Source organism: Rutidosis leptorrhynchoides, chromosome 5, assembly GCF_046630445.1.
Source record: "Rutidosis leptorrhynchoides isolate AG116_Rl617_1_P2 chromosome 5, CSIRO_AGI_Rlap_v1, whole genome shotgun sequence".
In the NCBI taxonomy this organism is placed as follows: domain Eukaryota; kingdom Viridiplantae; phylum Streptophyta; class Magnoliopsida; order Asterales; family Asteraceae; genus Rutidosis; species Rutidosis leptorrhynchoides.
Window position 1 is genome coordinate 197010722 of NC_092337.1, and position 20229 is coordinate 197030950.

The window sequence follows — 20229 nt, forward strand, 5'->3', positions numbered from 1 at the left end:
ATAAAAGTATATAATGATAAAAATACAATTTAATCATTTGAATTAAAATGAATCTATATATACATGTATATGATTTCTATATATAGTTAAGATTATATGTATATTGTAATATATATATAAAATGTGTGAATATTAAATATTAAATATATGTTATTATCAAATACTACATAAATAATAAAATGTAATATCAATATAACAAATTTAATTACAAGTAAAATATAAATGTTATACTTATTACTTTCATTATTATTGTTAACATCAATATTATTAATATGATTATCATATTTAGTATTATTATTATTGATAGACAATAATACGACTTATTATTATTATCATTAATAATATTATTATTTCATTATTTTTATTACTCTTATTATTATTAGTATTTTTTTGATATTATTATTAAAATGTTATTTTATTTCTATTAGTATTGTTATTAGTATTTTTTATTATTATTAATAGTATTATTATTATTAATATAATTATTAAATTATTAATAAGTATTAAATATAAAATATAACAACAAATATCTGTTCTGTTAGACATCAATATCATGATATTTTCTTTTTATAATTTTCTCGAATCCGTGATTTATGTCAGCAAGCAATTGGTGAGTTGTAAAGATTATCCAGTTAATTGCTTCTATTTCTTTAGTATATATAAACATATATATGCATGATAAACATTCACCAAACACTTATATTCCACTTGTTAAGATGATGACATATAGATACTATATACTCGTGCTTATAACTAATATACATACAAACACATAATTGAAACCCCACATATAGTCGCTTCAATTCTTCTATCAATTCTTTTCTTGCATTCTTTAAAAATCACGGGACTTATGTAGTGTGATTACTTTTCTTTTTGACTTTTCACAAAACAATCATATATGTGTATATATTATACTTACACAATATACATTCACATACATCTCCATCTTGATAAACTTCGAGACACCACCACTTGCTATGCCACGGCGACCATACATCACCACCGAGACCTCATTCTCGCCATCTCTACTCTACACAACCGCCACCTACTACCACCCTATAACCACCACAACCGACGCCACTGCTCCTGTTCGATACCTTCGGTTGCCTGTTCCACCATGTGCATAACCGATCACATCTAAACTCCTACTCCCGTCTTCATTTATCAAACCACCATGTAAGTGCTACTACTTCCTATTTCTGTTTCATGATTATTAATGAACAAACCCACCACTACATGCCAACTTGCAACTCATACTTTTATTTTCCTTTTTCTTCGACTTCCTGTTACAGCTATTTCGCTGCTACTGCAATCTACTTACTGTTTTCTGATTTATTCAAACCCCAACAATCACAAACAACCCATTCAAGCTACCAACCATGACCCAATTACAACCAAACCTACCAAGGCTGCTGCTATTGGTACACGTTTATTTATTTTTTCAGTTTCTGCTGATCATTCACGATTACACAACAGCAACAGCTGTTGCAAATCTTTGTTCTGTTGCCATGAAGACAAACAACCTATTATGAAATGTTTAATGTTGTTGCTACTGTTCTGCCTATAAACAGACCTCAATGGCTACTGCAGCTATTTTTTTCGTTGCTAATGGTTGTTGCTATGACATGTTTTACTTTCCTGGGATGGCCGACACATTTTAATAATATAAACCCACTTAAATTAATAAAGGCTTTATATGATGATAAGGTTGGTGGATAATAATAATAATTGGGACGGGATATGTATATTAATACTTCTTATCAATAAATCAAACATAAATGATCCTAAGTGATTGTTTTGTGGGTCATAATAAGATAATTTAACGCAGCCCATGATATCATAAAGCAACTTAAAGTTAGGACAAAAGATGGTATGGATGATATTGATTGAGGTGCAATAACGACCAGTAGATAAAGGCTATAGGATATCGTGATATTATTATTTTTCTGGCTGCTCGATATCTTTTATTACCAGGCCCAAAATTGTGTGGAAACTTGGCTAGACATGATTAATTGGGCTGAGAAAAGTGGCGGCCCAACAAAACTCAGTTGGGAAACAACCCAAACGTACCAAGCCACTATTTTTTTGTTGTTTTTGTTCTTCTTCGTGATGTTGTGTTGCTGTCAAACCACAAATGAAAACCAAACACTTCCTTAAATGATGATGATGATGTTATGATCATAATAAACATAGAATAGATGATGTTAGGGTAACAAAGATTATTATGAGAAGTGTTGAGTATGATGATGACCGAATAGATGATGAGTAGAATGAATCATGATTTTGATATTGATAATGATAAACATAAACAAATAATGATGATGGTGACAAGATGAAATAAGGATGATGGTAAACGAAGAGAATGATGTTGATGATTTGTTGATGATGGTAATGATGTGATAGAATGGTAATGATTATTGATAGTGTTCCAAATGAACATATATTTAGTAGCAATATCGTTCCAATATGTAAAGTTTTTAAATGTAATTTCCTTATTTTTAGTTGTAATAGTTAAATAAATAAGTGCGAAGACGAAAGACGCAAATCGCTCGAAAATGAAGATTTAAAGACAAAAACGAAGATTTGAAAGACCAAAACGTCCAAAAAGCTCAAATGTACAAGATACAATTCAAAAGGTTCAATTTATTGATGAAGAACGTCTAAAAATGACAAGAGTACAAGTTATAAAACGCAAAGTACACGATATAAAATTGTACGAAAGGACGTTCGAAAATCCGGAACCGGGACATGAACCAACTCTCAACGCTCGACGCAACGGTGTAAAAATTACGAGTCAACTATGCATAAGAATAAAATATAATATTTAAATAATTCATAATAAGAATAATATTAAATAATAAAAAGTTGTTAATTGAGCATAGTTCAGGGGTCGTAAATGAAAATTCAATTTCATATTTTGCCTATAAGGCGATGATTTACGATCAAAATGAGGGACGACCCTTTTCTATCAAAAATCTATCTTTCTATATTTCTATCGATCCATCTATCTATTATCAATATCAATTATCAATATCTATATTCTATATCTCTATCATAATGTTAACTTAATAAGATATAACAATAATCTTAATTTTAAGTTTAAATTATGATAATAATAAGATTTATGATAGAGATCGTTTGAGTATGTAAGTCGAAATTCTGTCCGTGTAACGCTACGCTATTTTTAATCATTGTAAGTTATGTTCAACCTTTTTACATTAATGTCTCGTAGCTAAGTTATTATTATGCTTATTTAAAACGAAGTAATCATGATGTTGGGCTAATTACTAAAATTGGGTAATTGGGCTTTGTACCATAATTGGGGTTTGGACAAAAGAACGACACTTATGAAAATTAGACTATGGGCTATTAATGGGCTTTATATTTGTTTAACTAAATGATAGTTTGTTAATGTTAATATAAAGATTTATAATTGGGCGTCCCTATAAATTACCATATACACTCAATCGGACACGATGGGCGGGTATTTATATGTACGAATAATCGTTCATTTAACCGGACACGGGAATGGATTAATAGCCACTATAATAATTAAAACAGGGGTGAAATTATGTACAAGGACACTTGGTATAATTGATAACAAAATATTAAAACATTGGGTTACACTCAGTCGACATCCTGGTGTAATTATTAAACAAAGTATTAAAATCTTGTTACAGTTTAAGTCCCCAATTAGTTGGAATATTTAACTTCGGGTATAAGAATAATTTGACGAGGACACTCGCACTTTATATTTATGACTGATGGACTATTATGGACAAAAACCAGATAGGTATCAAATAATCCAGGACAAAGGACAATTAACCCATTGGACAATTAATTAAAATCAAAAAGTCAAACATCATGATTACGGAAGTTTAAATAAGCATAATCCTTTTATTTCATATTCTATCGCAATTTTATTTATTGTTATTTTATTTATCGTCATTTATTTATTTTACGCACTTTAATTATTGTCATTTATCTTTACGCTTAAAAATATAAAATCAACAAACCGGTCATTAAACGGTAAAAACCCCCCTTTTATAATAATATTACTACTTATATATATATATATATATATTTATATAAATATAGTTTTATAAAAATATAGTACGTAATCACTAGCTCCCTGTGGAACGAATCGGACTTACTAAAAACTACACTACTCTACGATTAGGTACACTGCCTATATCGCCGCCGGTCATACGTTCACCAAGGGTTATAAATTCTCTCAGGTTTATACTTGGTTTATTTGCCAAATTTTGTAAAAATTTGAAAAAATTTCAACTAAACGAATTCAAAATCATGTTTATACATATTTATGAACGATGAAAACTAGGTGTTAATGCCGAAATTATCGTTACCTCGAAAAAGACATAAATTGAGAAACAACCCAAAACGATTGAATTCATTTAAAATGGAATAAAGGAGAATAAAAAAAGCAAAGAAAGAAACTAAGTATGGGGAGAATGTACCAAGTTATTCAATTAAAAACTATCTATCACATGTTTCTGTAAAGTTATTGCAGGTACTTTTGTTTTGGACGATTTTAATCAGTTTTACCCGATTTACTGTAAGAAAGATGGATCTACACGATGAATCAATTCCATCATTAAAAGGAAGTAAAGTCTTTCGAAAAAGAAACGCGCTTCTTGATTTAGGTCATGAAGTTGTCATCTAGACCAGCTGTAGGTTGACGAAAAATCTAGAAAAGTCATCTCTAAAATCAGCAGGAAATCCACGGACCTCAGCATCAAACAGGGTCGCCAGGTGGTCAGATTTATCCTAACCATGAGAAGGATTTATCTCGTACAATGGGGGGGCACCGTGCAAATTAGCTTGATAAGACTAATGAATCAGATCCCCAGAAAAGGATAATCTCCTTAAAGATTAAAAATCAGCTTTTAAGACTGATATTACTCAATCCTAGAGATTGACCTTAAAGATTGAGAATTCAAACTCATGGAATTCAATGATATCTAAACTCGAGATTGAACGAGAAAATATTTTGATCAAAAATACAAACCGATTTGTTTTCTGAAAACCCATTTTCAATGCGTTCATTACCATTGAACGTAAAATCCTAGGAATTCACCTGGAATTCATTAGGTCACCTGAACCAAATCGGGTGTCAACCGTAAGAACGGTGGTTGCATAGCATGGTCGGAGACAGGACCTTGTGCCAGACCGAAAAATCATAGGATGATCTTTACTATCGCTCCTACCAAGGATAGTTCTAGCATCCGACACGTTAAAAGACCATAATCATCTGCATGTCACGGGACATTGCCTTAACAGTTTCTTGTTCATCGCTTTCCTTTACAACCGGACGGTAGTTTGCCGAAAGGTAATATACGGAACAAGTAAACTGGATGTGTGCTTTCCGATACCGGGATAGCAGTGGATTACACGAACCTAAATGTTTTTAGCCAAAATATTGATCCACAAATATATTTTGCAACACCAATGGTGGATCAAATCAGAAAACTTATCTAGGGTAAAAGCTAGATTGAATTTTCAAAAGATCAAATATTTTCATAAAGATCCTATTTCCTAAAGGATCTAAATTTTTATAGTCATGTGGGACTGTAAACCGCCTTTCAAATGTGCACTTTGCTTTGGAAACCGAAAGTAAATCGGCTATTTGATTGCAAGTGTCGTTGACCTAAACCCAAGGCAACTGTGGATGACACACCCACCTTTAACCATCATTACTGTCATTGTTTATACCGCTATATCAAAATCACTGATGTACAAAATGTGATGAATAAAAAAGTGATTCATGTATGTTTTTATTTCAAGTTCTGTATTGCTTGAGGACAAGCAACGCTCAAGTGTGGGGATATTTGATAGTGTTCCAAATGAACATATATTTAGTAGCAATATCGTTCCAATATGTAAAGTTTTTAAATGTAATTTCCTTATTTTTAGTTGTAATAGTTAAATAAATAAGTGCGAAGACGAAAGACGCAAATCGCTCGAAAATGAAGATTTAAAGACAAAAACGAAGATTTGAAAGACCAAAACGTCCAAAAAGCTCAAATGTACAAGATACAATTCAAAAGGTTCAATTTATTGATGAAGAACGTCTAAAAATGACAAGAGTACAAGTTACAAAACGCAAAGTACACGATATAAAATTGTACGAAAGGACGTTCGAAAATCCGGAACCGGGACATGAACCAACTCTCAACGCTCGACGCAACGGTGTAAAAATTACGAGTCAACTATGCACAAGAATAAAATATAATATTTAAATAATTCATAATAAGAATAATATTAAATAATAAAAAGTTGTTAATTGAGCATAGTTCAGGGGTCGTAAATGAAAATTCAATTTCATATTTTGCCTATAAGGCGATGATTTACGATCAAAATGAGGGACGACCCTTTTCTATCAAAAATCTATCTTTCTATATTTCTATCGATCCATCTATCTATTATCAATATCAATTATCAATATCTATATTCTATATCTCTATCATAATGTTAACTTAATAAGATATAACAATAATCTTAATTTTAAGTTTAAATTATGATAATAATAAAATTTATGATAGAGATCGTTTGAGTATGTAAGTCGAAATTCTGTCCGTGTAACGCTACGCTATTTTTAATCATTGTAAGTTATGTTCAACCTTTTTACATTAATGTCTCGTAGCTAAGTTATTATTATGCTTATTTAAAACGAAGTAATCATGATGTTGGGCTAATTACTAAAATTGGGTAATTGGGCTTTGTACCATAATTGGGGTTTGGACAAAAGAACGACACTTGTGGAAATTAGACTATGGGCTATTAATGGGCTTTATATTTGTTTAACTAAATGATAGTTTGTTAATGTTAATATAAAGATTTACAATTGGGCGTCCCTATAAATTACCATATACACTCAATCGGACACGATGGGCGGGGTATTTATATGTACGAATAATCGTTCATTTAACCAGATACGGGGATGAATTAATAGCCACTAGAATAATTAAAACAGGGGTGAAATTATGTACAAGGACACTTGGTATAATTGATAACAAAATATTAAAACATTGGGTTACACTCAGTCGACATCCTGGTGTAATTATTAAACAAAGTATTAAAATCTTGTTACAGTTTAAGTCCCCAATTAGTTGGAATATTTAACTTCGGGTATAAGGGTAATTTGACGAGGACACTCGCACTTTATATTTATGACCGATGGACTATTATGGATAAAAACCAGATAGGTATCAAATAATCCAGGACAAAGGACAATTAACCCATTGGACAATTAATTAAAATCAAAAAGTCAAACATCATGATTACGGAAGTTTAAATAAGCATAATCCTTTTATTTCATATTCTATCGCAATTTTATTTATTGTTATTTTATTTATCGTCATTTATTTATTTTACGCACTTTAATTATTGTCATTTATCTTTACTCTTTAAATTAAGTTATTTTTATATTTTACATTAGGTTTTAATTGTGACTTAAGTCTTAAAAATCGACAAACCGGTCATTAAACGGTAAAAAACCCCCCTTTTATAATAATAATACTACTAGTACATATATATTTTTTTGTATTTTTTACAAATATTGTGTGTAAAAATATAGCGTTAAACTTCACTAGCTCCCTGTGGAACGAACCGGACTTACTAAAAACTATACTATAATACGATTAGGTACACTGCCTATAAGTGTTGTAGCAAGGTTTAAGTATATCCCACTCGATAAATAAATAAATAACTTGTGTAAAATTGTAGCATATTTAATAGTATTTCGCACTAAAAATAATACTATTTTGTATACACCCCCTACAACATCAAGTATTTTTGGCGCCGCTGCCGGGGAGCGCCGAAGCGAAACGCTATATAAAAAAAAAAAAAAAATCTAGACAACTAGTTACCTTATTTTAAGATATATTCGAAAAAAAACGAAAAATTTAAAAAAGAAAAAAAAATCTCGTTTTTTAAAAAAAAAAAAAAAAACATTAAAAAAAAAAAAAACGTAAAAAAAAAAAAAAACAAAAACGTAAAAAAAAAAAAAAAACACGAGTTTTGAATCTGCATCAGTTTTGAGTCTGCATAGTTTTGAATCTGCATCAGTTTTGAGCCTGCATAATTTTGAATCTGCACTCCCATTTTGAGCCTGAATATATATAAAAAAAAAATTATTAAAAAAATATATATATATTTTTAAGATTTTGTCTATAAAAAAAAATGTTTTTTTAGTTTTATTACCTTTAGATTTTTAGACTCAGTCACAACTTTTAGTATTAAGTTTAGTTTTGCCATAGTTATTTTCATTTTTAGATTTTTAGGCTTTGCCGTAAAATCCCTTAAGTGCTTATTCCTTAGACTAAGTTTTAGGTGCTTTAGAATTTTGCGACGCCATTTTTCGCGCTATTTTCTTATTTTTATTTTTCGACGCGTTTACCTATGTATCAATTACAATTCTAATTAGTGATCTCCATTTGTAGCTTTAATTTTAAGATAGTGATCGTTATAAGGTTGGATTAACCGCGTGTTTACAAACCACTCTTCGTCTTTTTCATTTTTCGACACTTTTCGACGCGCACTCTTTTTCTCTCTTATTTCTCGCCATTCTAGTTTTTAGGACTTAGATTTTTTTCTACTTCTTCTCTAAATTTCTTAAAATTACGAAAATTTATTTTAAGTGGTTAAATTGATAGACATCAAAATTTTCTGGTTCGTAGTAATAGTTGGATTTGTACGTGGACCGGGTTATTGGAGCCAAACAGTACTCAATTATATTGAGACCAAACGAATCCTGCCCCTCTGCTGCATCTTTTGGCTATTCGAAACGTGGGCAAAAATCAGAAAAGTCTATTAATTGGACAACTTATATAAGTTTTTCTTATTATTTTTTTATAACTAATAGGATAATTCTGTGAATGCACCGAGCAAAACGTTCACCACCTTTCATACGTTCACCACCTGTAACTTGATCAAGACATCTAGCAAATATTGTCGCCGTTGATTTTTCTTTAGAATCGTCATCTAGTCGAACAAGAACTCCAACTCAAATTTCCGATAATCCATCTTTTGAACCCGACTTCACAATTAAGAACCCGGAGCATATTCAAGGACAATTCCAAGATCCTGAACCACTAATTATTCCTCCTGAGCCACAATCAGAATCCTCTAGTGATTCGTATTCAACAAATTCAATTATGGAAGTAATAGAACCTCTAAGTATGGAAGACCGAATGAGAGCTACACGCACGGGCCAAGGTCATGCCATTATTAAACCAGAAGTTAATGCTCCAGATTATGAAATCAAAGGACAAATTCTACACATGGTGACTAATCAATGCCAATTCAGTGGTGCGCCGAATGAAGACCCAAACGAACATCTTCGTACGTTTAATAGAATTTGTACACTATTCAAAATCCGAGAAGTGGAAGATGAGCAGATCTATCTCATGTTGTTTCCCTGGACTTTAAAGGGAGAAGCCAAAGATTGGTTAGAATCGTTACCTGAAGGGGCGATTGACACATGGGATGTTTTAGTTGAAAAATTTCTTAAACGATTCTTTCCGGCATCCAAAGCCGTGAGACTTCAAGGAGAAATTGTTACGTTCACGCAAAAGCCAAATGAAACATTATATGAGGCGTGGACAAGATTCGGAAGGATGTTGAGAGGATGTCCTCAACACGGTTTAGACACTTACCAAATAGTACAAATATTCTACCAAGGTGTCAACGTTGCTACACGAAAAGACATCGACATAACAGCCGGTGGATCCATTATGAAGAAAACCGCAACTGAAGCTTACAAAATTATTGATAACACAGCATCCCACTCTCATGAGTGGCACCAAGAAAAAGATATTTTTCGTTCATCTAAAGTGGCTAGAGCCGATTCTAGCCATGACTTTGATTCCGTTTCAGCAAAAATAGATGCTTTCGAAAGACGAATGGAAAAGATGAATAAAGATATTCACGCAATGCGAATCAGTTGTGAGCAATGCGGTGGACCACACTTAACGAAAGATTGTCACATTGAACCAACGATGGAACAACGAGAGAATGTTTCCTATATGAACCAAAGGCCGGGAAATAATTATCAACCGCCAAGGCTAAACTTCAATCGAAATCAAAATATTCTTTACAATCCAAAAGGACCCGAAAATAACTGGTATAACCAACAAGGTCCGAATAACCAACCGACTCAAAACAACACTTTCAATCAACAAAGACCTAGCTTATATAAACCATCACATCAAACAGAAGAGAAAAAGCCAAATCTAGAAGAAATGATGGCAAAGCTAGTTGAATCTCAAACACAATTTATTACATCTCAAACCCAAACGAATGAGAGGTTTGATCAGTCATTAAGAACTCAACAAGCTTCCATTTTGAATCTAGAAAAACACGTAGGTACTCTTGCTAGCATGATGAGTGAGAGGGAACAAGAAAAGCTACCGAGTAATACTGAAGTAAATCCTCGGAATGAGAATGTTAATATGGTTTCAACGAATTCTGAAAAACCAGCACCAGAAGATGGGAAGGTTTTAGATGAGAGTAACAATGAAGAAGTTACACCACCACCACCCGAGTATGTAAAGCCAGTGGTGGCACCATACAAACCACCCATCCCGTTTCCAAGAAAAGGAGTTGAGTATGAGCAAGTGATAGGTAATAAAGATTGTGATACCTCTGGAAAGAAGAAGAAGAAAAAGAATAAGAAAGTGCAAGAAACAAAAGCCGTAAATATAAACCCGGTGAAGACAGTTCCACCAAAACCTCCACCTAGGGTAGGTGATCCGGGTGAATTTATTGTTCCTTGTCTACTTAGTGATTGTGTCATGTATGATGCACTAGCAGATTTAGGTGCAAGTGTAAGTGTTATGCCTCTTTCCTTATATAAGAGATTAGGTGTAGGTAAGTTAAGTCCAACGGATATGAGTGTTCGACTCTTTGATCAAACCATTAAGCACCTAGTTGGAATTGCTGACAACCTACCCATTCAAGTAGGCAATTTAACCTTTCTAGTCGAATTCATTGTCATTGACATAGAAGAGGACCCAAACATTCCTCTAATTTTAGGTCGACCATTCTTTGCGTCCACCGGAGCGTTATTTGATGTAGGAAATGGAAGAATGACACTTAAAAGTGGTGACAAATCGATCACCTTTATGATTCGAAAATCTAAACCTCCACCAACCAAAACCGTTGAACCAATAAAAACGATTGGTAATAACCATGTTGTTTTACCAACTCCAACGGTAATACTTAGCAATAATGAAACGCCTAAGTGTGGGAAAAATGAAGTAACACCTAATGATGACATGATAACAAAGAACCCCGTTGTTGATACGAAATTAAATGATCCCGTTATTAATAGTTCAATGAAAAAACTTATTAAACGGATTCGCGATGCTAGAACCAAGGAAAACTTTAAGTTATGTAACCGGTTAGTATCCAATCTATCACCTAAAGAAAAGGAGAAACTAGTTGAAATTGTGGATATTACACAGGAATCCGACCAATGGCTTAAAGAGAAAGTCACAGATATGCAAGTTGATTATGGACCAAGAGAAATTGACGATGAAGTTAATCACAATTTTGACACCACAGCTACCTAAGTGTGGGGAGATTCAAGTGTTCTAAAAAGAAAATGCTATCTAGAGTTAGTTGTTCTGTTCTCGTGTAGTTCCGAGAATGGAATCCGAGTGGTCTTTTCCACTAGCAGACACTAAAGAACTAGTTTTCTCCCTCCATTCTGAATTTTTGTTTTGTAGGTTTAATATAAAATTAATATGTTTTTTTTTAAATTTAAGTTTTGTGTGAATTTTAAAAACAAAATTTACTTTAATTCATTAAGTTGAAAAAAATGATTTCTAAAATTCGTCGTGAGTTGAAGACTAGGTCATTAAGCCGAAATTACTTTACCCGAGGGCTGGGCGACAAATTTTGTTATCATTATTTTTAATTTTATTGATCTAAAGCATGCCAAAAATATTATATATTATAAATTTTTGAACGTGGGGTTATGTACCAAACTTCAAAAATATGTATATATATGTTTGTATTTTATGTTATGTACACAACAGGGTAAAACAGCGCACTTTCAAAGACTGTCATGAAGTTCAGCAAAAGCTACTGATTTTGACAAGACGCAAAAAATCAAATGTGAAATAACAATATGTTTGCAAACTCGGAATTTTTAATCACTTTTCTACGCTAATCACCCTCATGAATTTAAATTATAGTCTGATTTCATGCAAATGAAGGCATTGCAAGATCTTAAGTGTGGGGAAGGGTTATAAATTCTCTTAGGTTTATACTTGGTTTATTTGCCAAATTTTGTAAAAATTTGAAAAAATTTCAACTAAACGAATTCAAAATCATGTTTATACATATTTATGAACGATGAAAACTAGGTGTTAATGCCGAAATTATCGTTACCTCGAAAAAGACATAAATTGAGAAACAACCCAAAACGATTGAATTCATTTAAAATGGAATAAAGGAGAATAAAAAAAGCAAAGAAAGAAACTAAGTATGGGGAGAATGTACCAAGTTATTCAATTAAAAACTATCTATCACATGTTTCTGTAAAGTTATTGCAGGTACTTTTGTTTTGGACGATTTTAATCAGTTTTACCCGATTTACTGTAAGAAAGATGGATCTACACGATGAATCAATTCCATCATTAAAAGGAAGTAAAGTCTTCCGAAAAAGAAACGCGCTTCTTGATTTAGGTCATGAAGTTGTCGTCTAGACCAGCTGTAGGTTGACGAAAAATCTAGAAAAGTCATCTCTAAAATCAGCAGGAAATCCACGGACCTCAGCATCAAACAGGGTCGCCAGGTGGTCAGATTTATCCTAACCATGAGAAGGATTTATTTCGTACAATGGGGGGGCACCGTGCAAATTAGCTTGATAAGACTAATGAATCAGATCCCCAGAAAAGGATAATCTCCTTAAAGATTAAAAATCAGCTTTTAAGACTGATATTACTCAATCCTAGAGATTGACCTTAAAGATTGAGAATTCAAACTCATGGAATTCAATGATATCTAAACTCGAGCTTTAACGAGAAAATATTTTGATCAAAAATACAAACCGATTTGTTTTCTGAAAACCCATTTTCAATGTGTTCATTACCATTGAACGTAAAATCCTAGGAATTCACCTAGAATTCATTAGGTCACCTGAACCAAATCGGGTGTCAACCGTAAGAACGGTGGTTGCATAGCATGGTCGGAGACAGGACCTTGTGCCAGACCGAAAAATCATAGGATGATCTTTACTATCGCTCCTACCAAGGATAGTTCTAGCATCCGACACGTTAAAAGACCATAATCATCTTCATGTCATGGGACATTGCCTTAACAGTTTCTTGTTCATCACTTTCCTTTACAACCGGACGGTAGTTTGCCGAAAGGTAATATACGGAACAAGTAAACTGGATGTGTGCTTTCCGATACCGGGATAGCAGTGGATTACACGAACCTAAATGTTTTTAGCCAAAATATTGATCCACAAATATATTTTGCAACACCAATGGTGGATCAAATCAGAAAACTTATCTAGGGTAAAAGCTAGATTGAATTTTCAAAAGATCAAATGTTTTCATAAAGATCCTATTTCCTAAAGGATATAAATTTTTATAGTCATGTGGGACTGTAAACCGCCTTTCAAATGTGCACTTTGCTTTGGAAACCGAAAGTAAATCGGCTATTTGATTGCAAGTGTCATTGACCTAAACCCAAGGCAACTGTGGATGACACACCCACCTTTAACCATCATTACTGTCATTGTTTATACCGCTATATCAAAATCACTGATGTACAAAATGTGATGAATAAAAAAGTGATTCATGTATGTTTTTATTTCAAGTTCTGTATTGCTTGAGGACAAGCAACGCTCAAGTGTGGGGATATTTGATAGTGTTCCAAATGAACATATATTTAGTAGCAATATCGTTCCAATATGTAAAGTTTTTAAATGTAATTTCCTTATTTTTAGTTGTAATAGTTAAATAAATAAGTGCGAAGACGAAAGACGCAAATCGCTCGAAAATGAAGATTTAAAGACAAAAACGAAGATTTGAAAGACCAAAACGTCCAAAAAGCTCAAATGTACAAGATACAATTCAAAAGGTTCAATTTATTGATGAAGAACGTCTAAAAATGACAAGAGTACAAGTTACAAAACGCAAAGTACACGATATAAAATTGTACGAAAGGACGTTCGAAAATCCAGAACCGGGACATGAACCAACTCTCAACGCTCGACGCAACGGTGTAAAAATTACGAGTCAACTATGCACAAGAATAAAATATAATATTTAAATAATTCATAATAAGAATAATATTAAATAATAAAAAGTTGTTAATTGAGCATAGTTCAGGGGTCGTAAATGAAAATTCAATTTCATATTTTGCCTATAAGGCGATGATTTACGATCAAAATGAGGGACGACCCTTTTCTATCAAAAATCTATCTTTCTATATTTCTATCGATCCATCTATCTATTATCAATATCAATTATCAATATCTATATTCTATATCTCTATCATAATGTTAACTTAATAAGATATAACAATAATCTTAATTTTAAGTTTAAATTATGATAATAATAAGATTTATGATAGAGATCGTTTGAGTATGTAAGTCGAAATTCTGTCCGTGTAACGCTACGCTATTTTTAATCATTGTAAGTTATGTTCAACCTTTTTACATTAATGTCTCGTAGCTAAGTTATTATTATGCTTATTTAAAACGAAGTAATCATGATGTTGGGCTAATTACTAAAATTGGGTAATTGGGCTTTGTACCATAATTGGGGTTTGGACAAAAGAACGACACTTGTGAAAATTAGACTATGGGCTATTAATGGGCTTTATATTTGTTTAACTAAATGATAGTTTGTTAATGTTAATATAAAGATTTACAATTGGGCGTCCCTATAAATTACCATATACACTCAATCGGACACGATGGGCGGGGTATTTATATGTACGAATAATCGTTCATTTAACCGGATACGGGGATGAATTAATAGCCACTAGAATAATTAAAACAGGGGTGAAATTATGTACAAGGACACTTGGTATAATTGATAACAAAATATTAAAACCTTGGGTTACACTCAGTCGACATCCTGGTGTAATTATTAAACAAAGTATTAAAATCTTGTTACAGTTTAAGTCCCCAATTAGTTGGAATATTTAACTTCGGGTATAAGGGTAATTTGACGAGGACACTCGCACTTTATATTTATGACCGATGGACTATTATGGATAAAAACCAGATAGGTATCAAATAATCCAGGACAAAGGACAATTAACCCATTGGACAATTAATTAAAATCAAAAAGTCAAACATCATGATTACGGAAGTTTAAATAAGCATAATCCTTTTATTTCATATTCTATCGCAATTTTATTTATTGTTATTTTATTTATCGTCATTTATTTATTTTACGCACTTTAATTATTGTCATTTATCTTTACGCTTAAAAATATAAAATCGACAAACCGGTCATTAAACGGTAAAAACCCCCCTTTTATAATAATATTACTACTTATATATATATATATATTTATATAAATATAGTTTTATAAAAATATAGTACGTAATCACTAGCTCCCTGTGGAACGAACCGGACTTACTAAAAACTACACTACTCTACGATTAGGTACACTGCCTATAGTGTTGTAGCAAGGTTTAGGTATATCCCATCCGTAAATTAATAAAACTTGTGTCATATTTTGTAGTATTTCCTAGTAAAAATAATAGTATTTTCGTACACCACGTGCAACACATCAATTATGATACATAAGTACATAACATGGTAAGGTCTAGGATGATGATGTACACGAGGTTATGGTAATGATGATGGATGATATAGCATGATGATGCGAATAAAGATGATGGTTGGATTATGATGAGTTCATGATTGATATATATATATATATATATATATATATATATATATATATATATATATATATATATATATATATATATATATATATATATATATATATATATATATGTTAATCGAGTGACGATGATGATTAGAATGGTATAACTTTCATCATCCTTATTATTACATATTATTATCATTATCATTATTATTATGATAAGTATTAGTATTATTATTAGTAGTATTATTATCATTATAGTTATTAATATAAAATAGTAGTATTATTTTATTAGAAAAATCAATATTTTTTTAGTTATTATTATTAGTATCCATTATTATTAAAAGTATCTTTTTTATAAAAATTATCATTTTTATTATTATAACTATTATTATTATAGGATGAAACAACTTTTTATTTATTATAATCAATATTATTTTATCAAATAACTATTAGTTATATAAAACCATATTAACTATATAAAACATAACTATATTAATATTTTTGTAATAAATATTAATTATTCATTTAAAGTATAAATATATATAATTAAGTTATTAATGAAACATTTAATATATTAAAATAACAAATATATCACTAATAATACATAAATTTGTTTGATTACCATTATATGTGTTAATATATATATTAATGATATAGGTTCGTGAATCTGAGGCCAACCTTGCATTGTTCAGTTTCGTCGTATGTATTTTTACTACAAAATACAGTATTGTGAGTTTTCATTACTCCCTTTTTAAATGCTTTTGCAATATATATTTTTGGGACTGAGAATACATGCGCTTTTATAAATATTTTACGAAATAGACACAAGTAATCGAAACTACATTATATGGTTGAATGATCGAAGCCGAATATGCCCCTTTTGCTTGGTAACCTAAGAATTAGTAAACCGATCTACTAATTGATGCGAACTCTAAAGATAGATCTATCGGGCCCAACAAGCTCCATCCAAAGTACCGGATGCTTTAGTACTTCTAAATTTATATCATGTCCGAAGGAGGATCCCGGAATGATGGGGATATTCTTATATGCATATTGTGAATGTCGGTTACCAGGTGTTCAATCCATATGAATGATATTTTTGTCTCTATGCATGGGACGTTTATTTATGAGAAATGAAAATCTTGTGGTCTATTAAAATTATGAAATGATTATTTATGCTAAACTAATGAACTCACCAACCTTTTGGTTGACACTTGAAAGCATGTTTATTCTCAGGTATGAAAGAAATCTTCCGCTGTGCATTTTCTCATTTTAGAGATATTACTTGGAGTCATTCATGACATATTTCAAAAGACGTTGCATTCGGGTCGTTGTGTTCATCAAGATTATTATTAAGCCAATTATAGTTGGATATATTATGAAATGGTATGCATGTCTGTCAACTTCAGATGTAATGAAAGATTGTCTTTTCAAAACGAATGCAATGTTTGTAAAATGTATCATGTAGAGGTCAAGTACCTCGCGATGTAATCAACTGTTAGGAATCGTTTATAATCGATATGGACTTCGTCCGGATGGATTAGGACGGGTCATTTCAAAACTGATGAACCACTCAAGGATACCTATCGTCGTTTCAATGGTGTTCTCAATGAGTTGAAAAGGTGCAAGATCATAAAAGTAAATGCTGAAGTCAACATGAAGTTTCTCAAAAAGCTCAATGCTGATTGTCTTCCTTATGGAACCATTGTTCGATCTACTAAAGAGATTGACAAGTTGACTATTCATGAGCTTGTTGGAGTTCTTATGCATTACCAACCTGAAGTGTCTAAACTTTAAGAAGGAAGGAAAGAGTCTTCTCCAGGCGATCCACTTGCCCTAATTTCCAAAAAGAAGAGCAAATCGTTGACGTCTTCCAAAAGCTTGTCCAAGAAAGTGCTTGTTGAAGAATCAACTGATTCAGAAGATTTGAATCTTTCTGATGTTGATGATTCTCATCTTGAATTAGTCAAGATGGCAGCCATGTTCACAAAAGCCTTGAACAAACACAAGTTTAAAGGCAAATCAAGCAATCAACGCAAAAACTCGTCATCTTCTTCGTACTACAAGAAAGCTGATCAATCTAAACAACAACATGCTGATGATTCCAAGAAGGAAGATTCAATTTGTTTCAATTGTGGCAAAGCTGGTCATTACTCTCGTGAGTGCAAGATGCCTAAGAAGAAGGACGCAGCTTACTACAAGAAGAAAATGTTGATGGCTAAGATTGTAGAAACTGGGGGAGAGCTGTAACATCCCGCCTTTTTCCGTTTACTTTTCCGTTATACTAATATAAAGTCCGTTATATGTTTATAACATCTCCCGTTGATACGCGTTTTAAATTATCTCGTTTAGGTAATTCCCGCACCCGAACGAAAGTTGAGGGACTAAACTTGACAAGGGATCAAACCCTTGACTAGGTCAAAGGGTCAAACCCCTTTCACCCATTCATTTCATCTTCATCTCTCTCTCTTTCTCTCTAGCAAGAACACACACACCCAATTTCCTTTCTCATTCATTCATCATCTAAATCCGGATTAGGGAGCTAGCAACCAAATAAATTACATATTCGTGATCCTCTCTTCATCCTCTTCGTTTTGGTACCAACTTCATCTCATTTGGGTAACTTTCTAAAATCACTAGATTTTGTGTTCTTGATGTTTTTAACTTATAAAAGTGTTAATTAGTGTCTATGGCTCAAGTCTAACATGAATATATGATTTATATGCTCGATCTCGTTGTTTTAGTGTAACTAGCATGAACTTGAATTTTGGTGTGTTATTCTTGAATTTTGGATGATCATATGTTGTTAGATGTTAAAAGTTGATGTTTTAATTGTGTTACTAGCATCACTAGCTTCAATTTGATGTGTAGGTTGCCTTAGAAAACTTCATGAACTTGATTATTGATTTTGGTGAATTTGGGTTAGGGTTTGATGAACTTGAAATGGACTTTTGATGCATTGAATGCCATGGATTATTATTGGTAAGTGTTTAGTTGGATTGTATGCTTGATTACCTTCGAAACGGCATATCATTCATGTAAATTGGTTGCCCGAATCATAAAATGCGTTTTTGGAACTTGAACTTTGACTATGAACGTTTAATTACGGTTTTTGGTTGTTGTAAGTGGAAGTTTGGTTGATGAATTGTGTTTAGTTGTGTTCCTTGTCAAATTACCTTTCCAACGATATAAGGTGCGAGTTCTAAATGTTAGCGGTTTGTAATTTATGCTTGAAAGAGTTTTGATTTGGGACTTGAACAATTGAAACTGACCTGGTGCCAGGCCACGTGTTATGTCGCGGCGCGACACCTCTTGCCGCGGCGCGGCATATGCCGTGGTCAGATTCTGACCTACTTTGTCAAATTTAGGAAAATGTTTGGCATACTACGGACCTCCGATTCACATGAAACTTGTTCTAACATGTTCATATATGATTAAAAACCTCAGAAAAATAGTTCGGAACCCGACCCGAACGTGTTGACTTTCGTTGACTTTGACCGACCAAAGTTTGACTTTTAATCAAACTTAACCAAATATTTGTGCAATCGTTCTAACATGTTTTTATACTTGTACCTTGCATGAAACACGACAATTTGCTTCACATGCTATATTAATCGAGTCGTATTGAGCCATAGGACTAATTGAACATCTTTGACCTATCGTGTTTACCGTTATTGATACAACCTATTGTTTAGGTCAAGACTAGCATTGTTCCTTGCACACGTTTACTTGTTGAAGTACTTTACTACTCGTGCACTCAAGGTGAGATCATAGTCCCACTTTTACTCTTTTTGAACTTACATTTGGGATGAGAAAACATAAACATTTCTTTACTAAGTGAACACAAGTACGGGAAAACAAACATTCTACATACGAGTTTAGAACAAAATCCTCAATTCGATTATCATTAGTTACACTTGCCGGGTGTAAGCGAGAACTTATGTTGTATGGATCCATATGGGTTTGACAAACCCTCATTCAAACGGTTCGCTACCGTTTACGAATGAAATATATTTTCGAGAAACAGTGTATGTTCTAGCACTAAGTGATGGGGTTCAATGGAAGGAAATGTTAAGCATTGATAATTGGGTGCTCGTGAAACAAACTTTTGGAATGTATTACTATTATTTCATTGATGCAAATCTTGTGGTTCACTTGTACTTACTTACTTAAACCTATGATTTCACCAACGTTTTCGTTGACAGATTTCTATGTTTTTCTCAGGTCCTTGAACGATACATGATACATGCTTCCGCTCATTATTTGATACTTGCATTGGATGTCGAGTATATGTGCATTTCATGGAGCGTCTTTTGACTTTATTTTAAACCGTGTCGC